General features: G+C 35.6%; 1 protein-coding gene across 3 annotated transcripts in view; it reads left to right on the forward strand.

Moving 5' to 3' along the window:
• The first annotated feature begins 7,831 nt into the window (after positions 1–7,831).
• Pcnx4 (pecanex 4) overlaps positions 7,832–15,815 on the forward strand; it is a 50,763-nt gene continuing 42,779 nt past the window's right edge. For 2 of the 3 annotated variants that reach the window (XM_087195203.1, XM_087195205.1), the window contains exon 1: positions 7,832–8,276. The gene's annotated coding sequence lies outside the window, so the exon portion shown is untranslated. The remainder of the gene's footprint in view (positions 8,277–15,815) is intronic. The other variant, XM_004837449.4, reaches the window with a different exon arrangement.

Below are 15,815 nucleotides of genomic sequence, written 5' to 3' on the forward strand. Positions count from 1 at the left end.
TCGTGGCGATCCTCCTGCTTCAGCCTCCTGAGTGCTAGGATTACAGGTGTGCACCACACCTGGCAAATACATGGACTTTTGTGATTGGCTTCTTTCACTTAGCATGTACTTTAAATGATTTAAAATATAATTTATTGAACAGGAACATTGGTGTTTAATGTATCTGGAATTTTTAAAGACACTCCATGTTAGAGTTAGAGTACATTGGTTTAGTGGATGAGAATTGTTCTTCTGTCTGTCTAATTTTCCCACCCCAATGTTGAGATTCCTTTGTGAAACTCCTCTCTAGTTCTGTGTATTAATGTTAGGACTACTAGTCATAGGCACAGGCACACAGACCCTGAAACTGAGATATGGGCACTGGGAGAGTTTTTTGGTTTATTTCCTCCATTACAGTTGCTCACTGGGAATCTGGAAGTCTGAGGTCTCTGGCAGCCATTCACCTGTTACCCGAAGAATAAAGCAATTTAAAAAAAAATGGAAGAAATCTCCCACAGAAGTATTTAAGCCCCCAGATTCAGTCTTTCCTTAAGATATAATCCCAGACTTCTCAATTACATGAGCCAATAAATTTTTTGTGTATGGTTTGAATTTCTGTCACTTGCAGCCAAAAGTGTTCTAGCTTAGTGCAGTGCATAAACTCTAGGAGATAATAAGGCATCACTTCTACTTTGAGTCTCACAGTAATTTGAGGAAATATAATTTAAGAGTGGGTAGGAAGAATACTTAGACAACAGTTCATAAAACAGATTATTCTTAAAAGTAAAGAAAATGCAACCACTCTGGATCAAAGGTATTATGGCTTAAGAAAAGAGAAACTGAAGTTAACAACTCCTTGAGAATATAAAAAACGTGAGAAGCAGGAGTAAAAGGTATAGATACAAGCTATTGAATAGGGATTCCTCGTAGAGAATAAATGAATATTTCATGATTTAAAAAATATTAGAAACTGGACTGCTTGAGGTGGTATAAAGCCTAAATAACACTGTGATAAAACTGAAGAGATCAGTTCTAGACAGTTCTATTATTACCTATATGTCTACTCTTCTCGGAACCTCCATTTTCTTATCTCTAAAACAATCACCTCTTGCACCCCTAAAAATACTGACTGAACATTCAAAGTTCATTTCAGTCTGACAATTACATTCATTTTGCTAGTCCTACTGACATAGGCTCAGAAAAAGAAAGGCATGAAAAATACTTAAGTAGAACAGATTTCAAATTTAAAACTTCAGTTTAAAAAATACAATTTTGAGAGATTTATCTTTGAAATTCTTTTGAATTTTTTTGTGAATCCATTTTCCATTGTATTATATTCTTACTCTACAAACTAGCTACCCCTTTTAACTTCTGATACATATAGAAATCTATCCATTGCTTCTTCATGACTTTTGAAGAAATAATTTGTATTTTAGTAAATATACAGAGTATAAAATTTACCATTTCAGCCTTTTTATTTTTCTTTTTGGGAAGTTTACAAGAAATTTACCATCTTAACCCACTTTGTACAGTTCAGTGGGATTAGGTACATTCACATTGCTATACAATAGTCATCATCTCCCTCCAGAAATTTTTCATCTTGTAAAACCCAAACTCAGTGCTCATTGAACAATAACTCCCTCATCCTCATTCCCTCATCCCCAAATCCCTGGCGACTACCATTTTGCTTTCTGTCCTTATGAATTTGACTAGTCTAGGTATCTCAGTAAGTCATACCATACAATACTTTCATAGTAACTTAGTGAATGACATCTCATTTAGCATGTTCCAAAGTATGTCCATGTTATGATAAATATCACAATTTCCTTCTGTGAGCAATATAATATTCCATTGTATGTATATATGACACATGGTTTATCCATTCATTTATTGATAAATGATTTATTTATACCTTTTACCTATTGTGAATAATGTTGTTATGAACATGAATATACAAGTATCTTTTTGAATCTTTGCTTTTAATTCTTTTGGATGTATATACTCAAAAATAGAATTGCTGGATCATATACAGTAGTTCTGATTAATTTTTGGAAGAGTCACCATATATTTTTCACAGTAATGCATTATTTTACATTCCTGCCCACAAAGGTCACAGTTCAGGATTGTTACACATTAAAATATTTTATTAATTAATTTAAATAGTACAAGATGATTAGAAAACATTAAGATAGTCATCTAAAACACAATTTTTAATTGCAAATTTTCTCATTTGTATATTTTTATTTTAATTTTACACATTACATACCTAAATTTGTTCTGTGATATTACAAAGCTAACATAATTATAATTTTAATGTTTTATTGTATTTAATGAGAAAATAATATAATTATCTTAATCAGCAAATCATGTAACATTCAAACTGCTTCCAATTTTCTAGCATTAGAAATATGTAATAAACACGTATGTGAATAAATTCTTTTTCTTCCTTTGAATACTGTCCATAGGAAAGTATTAATCAGTTAAAAGGAATATGCATTTTAGATAGTTTCTAATAAATATCATTAAATTTCTTTTGATACCAGTTTTATAGATTTGCATTACTCTACCACTCTCACCAGCAGGACCCATGATAGCAGGCACTTTTATTCTATTCATCAGTACTCCTCTAACCAACTTTCTGTCTCTTAGTAAACACAAAATAAATGTTCATTAATTGAATTTATAAATGAATTTATAAATGAATAAATAAGATGGCCACTCATTTGCCAGGTTTTGCAGTATCATGCAGATATAACCTTTATTTAGCACTTAAAAATAAGTGCAACATATGAGTTATGAGTTACGATGAATGCCTCATACATTGTAACTGAAGTACAACTGGTTAAAGTTTTTATTTTGTTAATTTCTTATTGTGAAATTTATGTTAGAAAATCTTTAAATTAAATGCTTTTCATCTCTGTATCTCCCAAACTGGCTAGCACAAATTTTGCATGGTAGATATTAAATTTATCAAGTTAATTTATTGTGCTATTTTGAATGATCTTAAAGAATCATGATTAGAAACTAAATTATATATACATTAAAATACACATCACAATGATTCTCTTTATGCTAAAGTAGAATAAAATTAGAAGATAAAAGGAAGTCTTAAACTATCCTGATACTCAATGTAGTATTCAATTTTTTTGCAGACTGTAAATTATAATGGGAATATTACTAGAACTGTCAAATTTTTCCCAAAGCAATCTTCAAGGCTAATCAACATAGACAATCACTCTTTTCATTTCTATAGCAATAAGAAAATTTTAAGCAATGTCTTTTGATTGAAGTTGTGTTGAAAATTGCTTAGTTGGAGGCCTTATTTTAAATGCAACAAGCCTGAAATGTTAAATGTAATTTGCCACGAAGACTAGAGTAAGCGTGAGGCATTTGGTACATTTTTTCTAATTGTTTCTGATTAGTCTCTGGGTAGCTCCAGTACTTCTTAATCTTCAAAATCATCTTTGAGGACTTCAACATCTTTAACCACTACTTTTAATCAAAAAGAAGCTAAAAATAAAATAATTTGACTGTTGCCAAGGCAGAAATCTTTACAATATACTGGCTTTGATGCATTTTGTTTAATTTAACCTAGAGAAAGACCCTCAAGAAGGTAAATAGCTGGTATTTAATGCATATTGATTATTAAGGTGACACACTGCCTGATGTTAATATTGACAAAATTACTGTCTGTCCCAGGAAGGGTGGCCAATACTGAAGATAACAGAGTTTCATTTTCCAGTGACAATATTGTCTTAAAATCTGCTTAGCAATAAATAAAGCTCTCATATTTAAATGTTATGTAGAAAAATTTATGCACTGTAAAACATTTTCTTGCACAAAAATAAAAATTTTACTCTTTATTTCTACCATAGTAATGATAACTTTAACAAAAAAATACAACAGCAAATATAAAGTTACATGGAAATTTAGATAAGTGGCCCAGTCACCTAATGTTATTGAGCAAGTCATTGGAGTCTGGAAACTTAGTGACTTGCTCAATATAAAGTTATAAAGTTACTTGTAGTGAGTTATATGGTACCTGGCAATTTGGTGGCAACCAGAATTGTGGAATGAGTTCTGGACTAGAATCATGGAAAAAATTAAGTCCATGAACCAAGGTACCACTGTATAATAGTGAATGTAATTATAATTAGTGAATTATAATTCAGATCATTAATACTGAATAAATGTGCTTTCCATAGCTCTATGAAAATCATTAAATTTTTCTTTCTTAGTAAGAACACCATTATAGGGTTGGGGATTTAGCTCAATGGTTCTGCCACCTGCGCTGCCTGCCCCTCAAGTGCAAGGACCTGAGTTCGATCCTTGGTACCAAAAAAAAAAAAAAAAAAACAGACCATTTTATTAAATTTCCAGTATTTTAATCTGGAATAAAGTTATCATATCCATTTACACAAGGAAGTAATCAGTTATGGACTTCATGTTTTGATGAGAAATGAAAAAAACAGTGATATACAGAAATGCATTGGTTCACAAATGCTTCTGTTGGCAAACTGTTGCCAACAGAAGCATTCAGCACAATTTTGCTTCTGTTCTTGCATTCTGCATCAGGTGACTAACAGGACCATGGACATCTTCCCTGATCTGACACATGGTCTTAGCTTCTTCTCACTGAGATTGTGGTCACAGACACACCTGTGCACACTTGTTGTGAAGCTTTTTGTGTGTTCTTTAGCGCATTCAGTACTGTACAACATTATTCAATCCAGCATGGCTCCAAAAAAAGTGCAGAGCAATCATGGTGGTAAAAAGTATGATCAGAGGAGTAATGAAGGTGACAAGAATAAGCAGAGCAATGATGAAGGTAAAGAGAAAGTGCAGGGTAAGAACAGTAAAAAGTTTTGGAAGAAAATATGATCGAATTGAAATAAATTGTAGAAAAGCATGACTGTGGTATTCATGTAACTGATCTGGCGATGTTGACAGTCTCAACTATTTTGAAGAGTAAAGATTTCATCAAGGAGTGACATGGCAGAAGGAGTAATGATGTTAACCAAGCAGAGGATGCAAGTGCTAGAAGTAGAAAAACTTCTATTAGTGTGGTTGAATGAGAAACAGCTGGCAGGTGACAGCATTATCTAAATCTAAATGATTAATATATTTACATATTTATATGTCTTTACAATTCATCCCTTGCTGGACTCCAGATTTCATAATTTATTTTACTTTTCTGAAGCTCAGATTCATTTTATTTGAAATGAGAGCAATAATCTACTTCAAAAGGTTAGAATGATGAGGTACATAAAGCACTGATTCTGTGCATGCTCTTTACATTTGTTAAATGAATTCATGAGCTGATGTTCCCCTCCCTGGACTCTGTTCTGTCACATCTACTTGAATTGGGGAAGACAAGCTCATTCTTTAAAACTCAATTGTTGCCATCTTTAGTTTCCCTGCAATGTCTGTGTCCTTCTGTTTTTACACTTTTCCTCGAGAGAATTATCTACTTTTTATAAAATAAGCTGACTTTCTTTTAATATTAACAAAATTTTTCCATTATGACCTGAAAACCTAAATGCTTTAGAACTAAGCCATCAATTCCAGTTTAGGGAAAAAACAAAACAAAACAACAAAAAAAACGGTTATAGTGTACATTTATAGTACAGAGATCCAAATGAGATAGTCCTCAAGTTGTTTGTGAGTCCCAAGTACAGAAGTGGCAAAGTACCAATCACATGGGGAAACACAAGTATCCTGACACCAAAAAATTGGCTTTGAAGTTCACTTACATGAGCCTCTAAAACAACTGAGATCAATGACTGCTAAAGCTCTCAGGAGCCACCTTGAGGATTCCCAGTGAATAATCTGGAAGGTGTCCAGAACATGGGAGGAAAATCAAAGTTCCTGGAGAATGGGCCTGCTGAACATTGGGCAATATGGATAGTTTTAAGAAGAATAATCAAAGTCTTTGTGACCATCATGTAAATATTCCTGGATATGAAATGAATGCCAATATAATGAATGCTAATATAAATTAGCCGTGGCTTTAAAAAATATTGAAATAGTAAATTTGCCTTACTTTATTAATAAACATTTATCTTAGTAACACGGTTCAATGGTGAACATTTTGGTTCCTGTACTTAAGAATGCAGTCACAAATCCACTCATGGAAAATGCAATAAAGGGCTGATAGCATATGTAAGACATTCCTAGAGATATTGCAGATTTGGTTCCAAACCACCTCAATAAAGCAAAATTTCAAAATAAATCACACAAGCTTTTTGGTTTCTCAGTGTATGTAAAAGTTTTCTTATGTCTGCAAAAACAATGTACAGTATATACTTTAAGAAATACCTTATTGCTAAAAAATGCAAATGATCATCTGAGCCTGTAGCCAGTCATAATCTTTTTGCTAGTGCAAGACTGTCCCTTGATGTTAATGATTGCTGACTGATCAGGGTGGTGGTTGCTGAAGGTTTAGGTTGCTGTGGCAGTTTCTTAAGACAATAATGAAGTTTGCTGCACCAACTGTCTCTTCCTTTCATAAAAGAATCCTCTGTAGCATGCAATATTATTCAACAGCATTTTACCCACAGTAGAATTTCTTTTAAAGTTGGAGTCAGACCTCTCAAACCCTGGCGCGGCTTTATCAACCAAGTTTATATAAGATTCTAATTTCTTTGTTGTCATTTCAACAATGTTCACAGCATGTTCAGGACTAGATTCCATCTCAAGAAACCACTTCCATTGCCCCTTCGTAAGAAGCAGTGCCTCATCTGTTAAAATTTTAATCTGGGATTGCAATAATTCAGTCACATCTTCAGACTCCACTTTTATATTGAAAATCTGTTATTACAACCACCTTCATGAATTATTTTACCTACATCTTCTGGAAAATTTGTGGCAGCATTTACATTAGCACTTCCACTTTTATGTTATAGAAATGGCTTCTTTCCTTAAACCTTATGAACCAACCTTTGCTAGCCTCAGACTTTTCTTCTGTAGCTTCCTCGCCCCCCCTCAGCCTTCACATAATTAAGTATAGTTAGGGCTTGTTTAGGATTAGGCTCTGTTTTAAGGGGATGTTGTAACTAGTTAACTCTTCCATCTAGACCATTAAAACTTTTTCTATATTAGCGTTGTCTATTTTGCTTTATCATTGGTGTGTTCCCTGGAGTAGTGTACTTTTTTCCTTCAAACACTTTTCTTTTGCATTCAGTTTAACTAAATGCTGCAAGAAGCCTAGCTTTAGGCCTATCTCAGATTTCAACACGCCTTCACTAAATCATGACCAGCTTTTCATACAAAATGAGAGCTATTCAACCCTTCCTCTACATGTACACTTACAGGCCACTGTAGGGTTATTAATTGGCCTAATTTCAATAATTGTGTCTAAGAGAATAGGGAGGCCCATAAGGAAAGGGAGAAAAATGGGAATAGTTGGTCTGTAGTACACTGTCTTAAATGGGTACAAAAAAATCACCGATTAACATAACAGATTATATAAATGTGAAAGTTTGAAACAAAAACTACCAAAATGTAACACAAGGTATGTACACAACGTTGAAATGACACCAATAAACTTGATCCAGGCAAAGTTGCAACAAGCCTTCAAATTGTAAACACAAGGTCTGTCAAATGAGATGAAAGGAAGTATGCCTGTATGGACTTCCAAATTTTCTAAGTTTAACAGGAGACATAATGTATGACTTTAATAGCATTTATTATGTGAGTTTGTTGGGTAGTGAGGGCCAGAATCCTAAGACTGGAGTCGTACTAAACTCCTAAATCAAGGATCAGCACCCCAAAATGGCGGCTGAAGGTCTGTCCAGCCCAGGCGAGCGGAACGTCACGTCACCAGGGCAACGACGCCCTTGCGTGAGGGCGCGCCCGGGGTGAAAGTTCAGAGGTGGCGCCGCAACCTATTCGCCGTTCGTGCTGTGTCCAGACACAAGGGCCGACTCCGGTGCCAGCAGCGGTGTGCCAGCAGCACTCCGGTGCCAGCAGCCTCCCACGGTCCCGGCCCAGCGACCATTGGCCCAGGCCTGGCGAGAAGGAAGCGCTCCTTTCCGGCCTGCCAAGTGAGCGAGCGCAGCCCCGCCTGTGGGCGCGCGCACGCCTCCCCAGGAGTGTCGCCCGCAGAGTTGACATTCGCCATGGAAACGGGGCCTGGACCCGTAAAGGCGCGGGGAGCTGGTTTTGGGGCCGCCACAGCTGGTGCACCGCCTCGTTGGGCCTCAGGCAGCGTCTAAGAGAGCGCCCAACTCGGTTTATCCGCAAAAATGCAGCCCCTGGGATGCCTTCGCGTAGTCTCTTCCCTTGGGTGACTCGAGGTATGTTCGATCCCGACACCAACCTGGGGAATTCTTCGCTGCCTCAGTTTCCGATCCTATGCACAGCCACGTTGTCCTTTCAGGCTTTTATTGCTACAAGAAAAAAATATTTTTCTTCTTTCATGAAACCTTTAGTTGTATTACACGTTTTTTAAAAACGTAAAATGAACCCAGTTGTTAGAAGTAGTAATCCAGTGTGGTTTTTACGAAGGAAGACTTTTTTAGCCCATTGAGTTGTAGCATTTTGTTTCTAAGAGCCCAGTAGGAAATAGAAAATGGCTTTTTAACCAAACGATTGAATTACAGCTCTGTTACCCTAATAAAGTTTAACAACCACGTCCTTTTTTACCTGGCACTGCACTCTTTAATGCCTTATCTCCAGCTAAACCCATTTTGTCTCAGATCTGTCAACTTGTGATCTCTCAGAAGTGAGCAACTCCCCACTCATCGCCCCGTTTCTTTACAAGCACTTCTGTGCCCGTAAAGGACCAGAATTTACTTCAGTGAAGTCTACCCTCATCGAAAGTTATCCCCCAGGCCTTGGAAGTATGTGCTCTGTACCCATCATTTTCCGTAGTTTTATTCATTTTTCACTACTAGATCTTTTGTTTAGTGAAATTGTTCCTGCGACTAGGGCAGAGACCATCCTCCGTATACGGTGTCCACTGCCACCCACATCAAGTCCCGGAGCTTTTCTCATGGCATCCAGTTTAGATATGGCTAGTTAGTAATTGAACTGTTTCGGGCACCTACTGTCTACCTCTGCATTTCAGACTCAAAGAGCTCCGATTAACTGTTGCAGAAAATGCCAAGTAGGGAGGCTTTTTTTTTTTTTTTTAAATAAGAGCTTTATTTGAGACATAATTCACATTCCATACAGTTCGCCCATTTAAAGTATACAGTTCACTGTTCTTAATATATTCACAGAATTGTGCAGTCATTACTGCAGTCAATTTTAGAACAGTGCACCTTTCAGCACTGCCTTCCCACCCCCACCCAATTCTTCTTACATCCAGCAGCCCTAGGCAACCACTAATCTATTTTTTAATCTCAAAATTTGCTTACTCTGGATTTCATACAAATGGAATATATGGCCTTTTTTTGTTCGTCGTTTTTTTGTTTGTTTTGTACCGGGGATCAAACTCAGGACCTCATGCTTGCCAGGCAGGCGCTGTGATGCTGAGCTACATCCCCAGCCCTTATTTGGTTTGTTTTGAGAGGAGATCTTAACAGTGCAGTTCAGGATGGCCTTGAATTCATTGTGTAGCCCAGGCTAGCCTCAAACTCCCAGTGATCTTCCTGCCTCAACCTCCCAAGTGCTGGGATTATAGGTGTGTGCCACCATGCCCAGCAAATACATAGCCTTTTGTGATTTGTGTCTTTCGCTTAGCATGTTTTTAAGGTTCATGCATCTTGTAGCGTGTATTGAGTACTTCGTTCCTGTTGATAATCTCATAATACTCCATTGTATGGCTGTGCCCAATTTTATTTATCCATTCAGCCATCCGAGGACTTTTGAATCATTCTCATTTTGGGGCTGTTAATAACATATGCTATTAATGTTCCTGTATAAATTTTTGTGTAGACATGATTTCATTTCTCTTGGGTAAAATCCCTGGGAGTGTAATTGCTGTGTCATCTTGTAACTGTGTGTTTATCCTTTTGAGGAAGTGCCAGACTTTTCCCAAAGTGGCTGTAGGATTTTCTGTTCCCACCAGATCTGTTTGAAGGTTTTTAATTTCTCCATAACCTTAGCAGTGCTTGTTATTGTCTATCTGTCTTTTTTGTTTTAACTTGTTGGAGATTTGAAATGGTATCTATGATTTTGATTTTCTTTTCCCTAATGAATATTAATGCTGAGCTTCATTCCCTAGGCTTATTAGCTACTTACATATCATCTTCAGAGAAATACCTATTCAGATCCTTTGTCCATTTTTTTAAAATTGAGGGTTTTTTATGAATTATAAGAACTTTTAATATATTCTAGATACATGTCTCTGATCTCTGATTTGCAGAAATTTTCTCCCATTCTATATACAATGCTTTAATTTTCTTGATGGTGAAGATCTTTTAGTTTTTTCTGCCTGTCTTATCAAAAAGTACTAGTGCCAGTGTCCTCATGCTGCTACCAGAAGCTTTTCATTTTGACACTTGGTAGATTCCTCTCAGATCTACCTTTCCTTGAAGAACCCTTTCTAACCTCAAAATAAATTATTAGGCACTGTCTTGGTATGATTCAAAAATTCAGTCTGTCACTAACTGACATTTGTATCCTAGTTAAGTCACTTAATATCACTCATTCTCTGTGGATTTTTTTTTTTTTTTTGGTACCGGGGATCGAACTCCAGTCCTTGCACTTGTACAGCAGGCAATGAAACCACTGCGCTCAATCCTCGGCCCCATTCTCTGTGTTTTTTAAAAAATTATTTCTAGTAATTCACATGAGTAGCAAACTCCACTCACATACTTGATTTTGATAGAAAAGCTTTTCAATCAGGTTAATTTATAGTGGATGTGTGAGGTGTGAGAGAGTGGACTGGAATAGGAACAGAAATGTTTCAGAGTTGTCCGTGAGTAATGGAAGGCTGTTACTTTACACTCTGGCGGTGTACACTGGGAAGGGTGAAATACAGAACCAGCTGACACTTGTGAGGCATTGGCATTCCTGCAAGAGTTCCTTTGTGCTTACCAGTCTCTTCTCATCCTGTAATTTTCTCTGCAGACCAAGTCCTGTGGCCTTACAAAAACTTTAAAGACTGCCCCCCCAGAATTCTTGAATATTAATAAATACCAGTTTGTAGATCCAAAAAAGATGTGATGTGTTTGTCCCTTTTAAAATTTTCTTTTTAGATGCTTGGGTAGATTTTCCTTTCTTTGGTGGGTGGACAAAGTGCTTACCACACAATTTGTAAACCAAAACATGAAATAATACTTTTCATGTTTAATCATCAAATGCCTTTTAAAAAGCCCTTTAAGAATTTTGCTTTTGGTTCACAATGTGGCCTTTAGATAAGAGATCCCATAGTCTTTTCAGAATTGTATTGGTCATTCTTGTCTGTGGACTCCTTCTGGTACCCTCAACAGTTTGCACTTTGCTGTAAAAAGACACAAAACAACAAGAAGACACATATACACACTTTTCAGAACTGCTCTGGTACTAAAATGTGAGAATGTTTCATATGGGTTTTTAGTACTGAGGTGTGGGCTAATTTTTTCTTTTCCAAATTTTTTTGTGTTCAAAATTAGTAAATTGAGTGATGCTTGCAAAGATAAAACTTTAATATATTTCCTTTGAAATTTTCTAAAATACATTTTAGGAGCATGGGTGAATGCGTACTATCTAAAGAATAATACAGATTTTTTAGAAAAGTAACTGTTGAACAAAAAAATGAGGCAGTTGCTAAAACTTGTTTCCAGGAACTTATTCATTTATTGTTGCTGAACTTAGAGAACTATTTATTTAGAATAATAATTTTTAAAACCTGTCACTTTTTGTTCTGTTTTTTAAAGGGATTTTTAGTCTGTTACATATGATTTTTGAGTTAGTTTTAATATCTTAAGAATTCTCTCCCATTAGATTGCCAATTTGATCTCTTTCTTACCCTGTTCGTAATACAGAAGAATCATGACTCATATTCTAACCCTAAATAAAGCAGCATCTCTGTATCTGTTTTGTTGGCCTACTTTCAGAGTGGCATCTGAAGAAAGCATATGGGCTGAGTCAGTGTGGTGGTGCCATCTCTACCCCCTCAAGCTGTCTTTTCACAGCTTTTGTTTCCTGAGTCTCAAAGCTGTTTTTCATTTCAAAGTGCTAGAGGTAGAAGCCATATAAATCCATTCAGGAATTCTTTCCAGAAGCATATGCCAAATTCTCACCTCAGGGAATAAGTTTTAGTTATTTTATTTTCTATGCAAGTAATCCAAGTTAGCATTTAAAAAATTTCTCTATATAAATATAGGTTGTTTTTTGCAAAGGAAATATAAAAATTATTAAACTTTTAAATATTCCAAGATCTATAATTAAAATTAAGACAGATGATAGCAGTTTATTATTTTTGTCTTTGTTGTAACAATGAATTGCTAAAAAAAATTGGTCCTTGATGTTTTCAAGAAAAAAAATCATTTTTTGTGTAATTATCATAGGAATTTAAAAAGATATTTATAAGCATAAATCACAAAATATACTTGAAATTTGCAAGTAGCTTCTAATTTATACATACACATATATGTATAATTTATCAGGCTATTTCCTACATATGTAAGTAGGAACAGTGAAGTATGTTCTCTCCCATTTGGGAAAATAACCTGGAATAAGGTGGAAATTTAAATAATAAAACCAAAAATCTTGTCACATTTAGGCCTTATTTAACTGATAAAAGCTTTCTATGCACAAGCAAATATTAAACCAAACATATGGTAGGACTGTTATTCTTGTCCATGTCTTATCCTTGGTTTGTTTCTGCATTTATTTGTAAAAACTGTCGTTTTTTTTTTTTTTTGGTACCGGGGATCGAACCGGGTCCTTGTGCTTTCGAGGCAGGCAGTGGAACCACTGAGCAAAATCCCTGGCCCTGTAAAAACTGTCTTAATTATCAAAACATATGCCAAGGCAAAGAAGCAGAATTACTAATTTCAAATATTATAATGATATTCCAAGGTGACTTTTTATCCTGTGGGTCTATAATTATATGAATTGTAAACAAGAAGCCTACCCATTTTTAATGCCTGACCTTTCTACTTTAATTTAATCTCAGGTGTTTTGTCAGTCTGCCTAGGTTCAAATCCTAACCCCACCACCTCTCAATGGGTGACCATGGTCAAACTACCTATCTCTTTGTGCCTCAACTTTCTCCTCTTAAAATGGGGATGATAATGATGATGATAATAAAACTACCTCACAAGGTTGCTTTGTGCATCAAATGAGATAACACAAGTAAAATGCTTAGAACCATTCCAAGCACAAAGTAAATAATAAATATTAACTAAAAGTAGCAATTCATGAATCTATTTTTAATAACATAATAGGCAGGCTTTTGCTTTATTATCTTTTTTTTTTTTGGTACCAGGGATCAAACCTGGGACCTTGCACTTTTGAGGCAGGTGCCGGAACCACTGAGCTAAATCTCTGGCCTTATTATCTCTTTAAACTGTTAACTTTCTCCTCTTGTTATAAGTCTATGTCAAATATTATTAAAGTAAGGTAATTTGCTTATTTTTAAGTTACCCATGCTCCCTAATCTAAAGAACATAAATGAAGATAATTCATCATTCAATAATCAACCTTATTTTATTGTCAGAAATGTTCATGTGTCAAAATGTATTTTGTATCATTCAATAATTTATGCCCAGAAATAAAAGATATTCTACAAGAAAATAAATAAATAAATAAATAAATAAATTGGTCCTCGTTTTCTTAATATCCTTAAGATACTAGAAAAAATATACTTTAATTTTTTTTTTTTTTTTTGGTACCAGGGATTGAACTCGGGTCCTTGCGCTTGTGCAGCAGGCAGTGAAACCATTGAGCTAAATCCCCGGTCCTATACTTTAATTTTTAAGTCTGATATAATTACTACCTGTCAGATTCCCCTCATCTTGTCCTTGTACATGACATTTCTCCTTGACTGGAATACCCTCTCAGTTCTCTCACCTAACTATTTAAGATCCAGACTAAAATCCAGGCCAATATTTCTCAAAATAGTTTACATAAGTCAGTAGTTTATATGCTCTGTTTATTATATACCACGGGCCGAGCCTGAAGATGGTCCTTCGTCTCTTCCCTGCTCCCTTTCTCCTCCACAGATTAAACAGACTGTGTCCGTTTGACTCATATTTTAGACGCTGGATGACACGGCCCTGGGAGACAGTTACCTTAGTTACCTTGTATCCTTCCCTGTTCCTTTCCTGCATGCCCCAATCACGAAACAGTCACTACATACTGCCTAGGCCGAGTAGGCCACGTAGCACTATTTGCCCCGCCTTCTCTTCCTGTTTGCCTTCCACTATAAATAAAGAGTCCGTGGTGCTCCAGCCGGCCATTAGCTCGCTATGAGCTATGGTTACGCTTGGTCCCGGCTAAGAGTAATCTTGGTCTCGGCATCTTTTCCTCATCTCCCACTGCTCTCCCTGGCTTCGGACCCTAGCTCTGCGGATGGCAGCAATTATATATCATGAGAAAAATGGGTTCCATGGTCAAATAAGTTTTGAAAACTCAAATAATACATTTTAAGCAGGATTGTGGTTATGTTTTTTAATTTCAAAGAGGTCAGTCATTGGTTTGCTTATAACCCTTGTGACTCATGAAGATGACAGTCTACTGTACAGTTTCTCAAACTTCTTTGACCATAGACTCCTTCAATGAAATATTCTTTGTACAAATGAATTTGAATCCTTTAGCCATTTTGGTTTTTTAAAATCCTGTTGAAATAACTTACATCACCATCCCAATTTCCCCTCATGTTTCTGAAGCTTCTCTTCAAACTTCTTAATCTACACTTTATTCTTTTCTTTTTTTTTTTTTTTTTTTTTTTTGGTGCTAGGGATTGAACTTGGGACCTTGCGCTTGCAAGGCAGGTGGCGGAACCACTGAGCTAAATCTCCGGTCCAACTTTCACTTTATTCTTAAAGAGAACCATTTACTTGATAACTAAGATTTTTGTGGTCCTTAAATGAAGATAATCTACACTAAGGGATATATAGGTCCTGTTCATTCTTCCTCAGTTCTAGTAGATTCTGGAAACTGCCAACAGAAAGTCTTAAAAATTGAATTATTAAGTTACTTCTGGTAACACAGCTAATAAAAATAAGCACTTATTCTGGCACCTAAAATCTTTTAAGTTTCAGTTTATTGTTCTTACTACTCATTGATCTGCAAATGGTTATATGGATTTTTATTGAATTGCTACGTGTATTACCAGGATTTATTTTTTAAATTGTGGGAAAATCCTAAATTTACTATTAAGTGATACAGATAATACTTAGTATTTGTTTTTCCACTTTTATTTCCATTTCAACTTAAGGGAATTATAAATAATATTCCTCATTTATAGTGCGGGGGTTGGCGAATGATGGCCCTCAAGCTAAATCTGGCTTATATCCCATTTGGATAAATGTAAAGTTTTATTGAAATATAACCATCATGTTAATTTACGTATTGTATGGTCTGTGGCCACTTTTGTGCTACAGCAGCAAGATAGGATCATTATAACAAAGCTTAACATATTTACTCTGAGAACATTTGGAGGAAACACTTGCTGACCCTTGTAAAAAAAGTCAAACAACAAAAACTCAACTGAGAAATGTCCAAACTACTGGCACATTTCAATTGGGGGTAGTACTAACGTTTTGAGCCTTTGGCCTCACAATCTAAAAATATTGAGTTAAGATCTAATTTCAAATACGGAGTTGTAGGTAAATTAATAAAGAATATCATTTAAAAAAATAACTTTGCAAATTTATTTTGATTTTTAAAAAATCAACTTAGCGCCAAGTGTTTGTTAGCCACAGCAGTAAAGTTAGAAGTCCTGCTCAAGAACTAAG

Source organism: Heterocephalus glaber, unplaced genomic scaffold (genome assembly GCF_053883595.1).
Source record: "Heterocephalus glaber isolate CG9 unplaced genomic scaffold, H.glaber_assembly_v1.0 deba00001608, whole genome shotgun sequence".
Classification (NCBI taxonomy): domain Eukaryota; kingdom Metazoa; phylum Chordata; class Mammalia; order Rodentia; family Bathyergidae; genus Heterocephalus; species Heterocephalus glaber.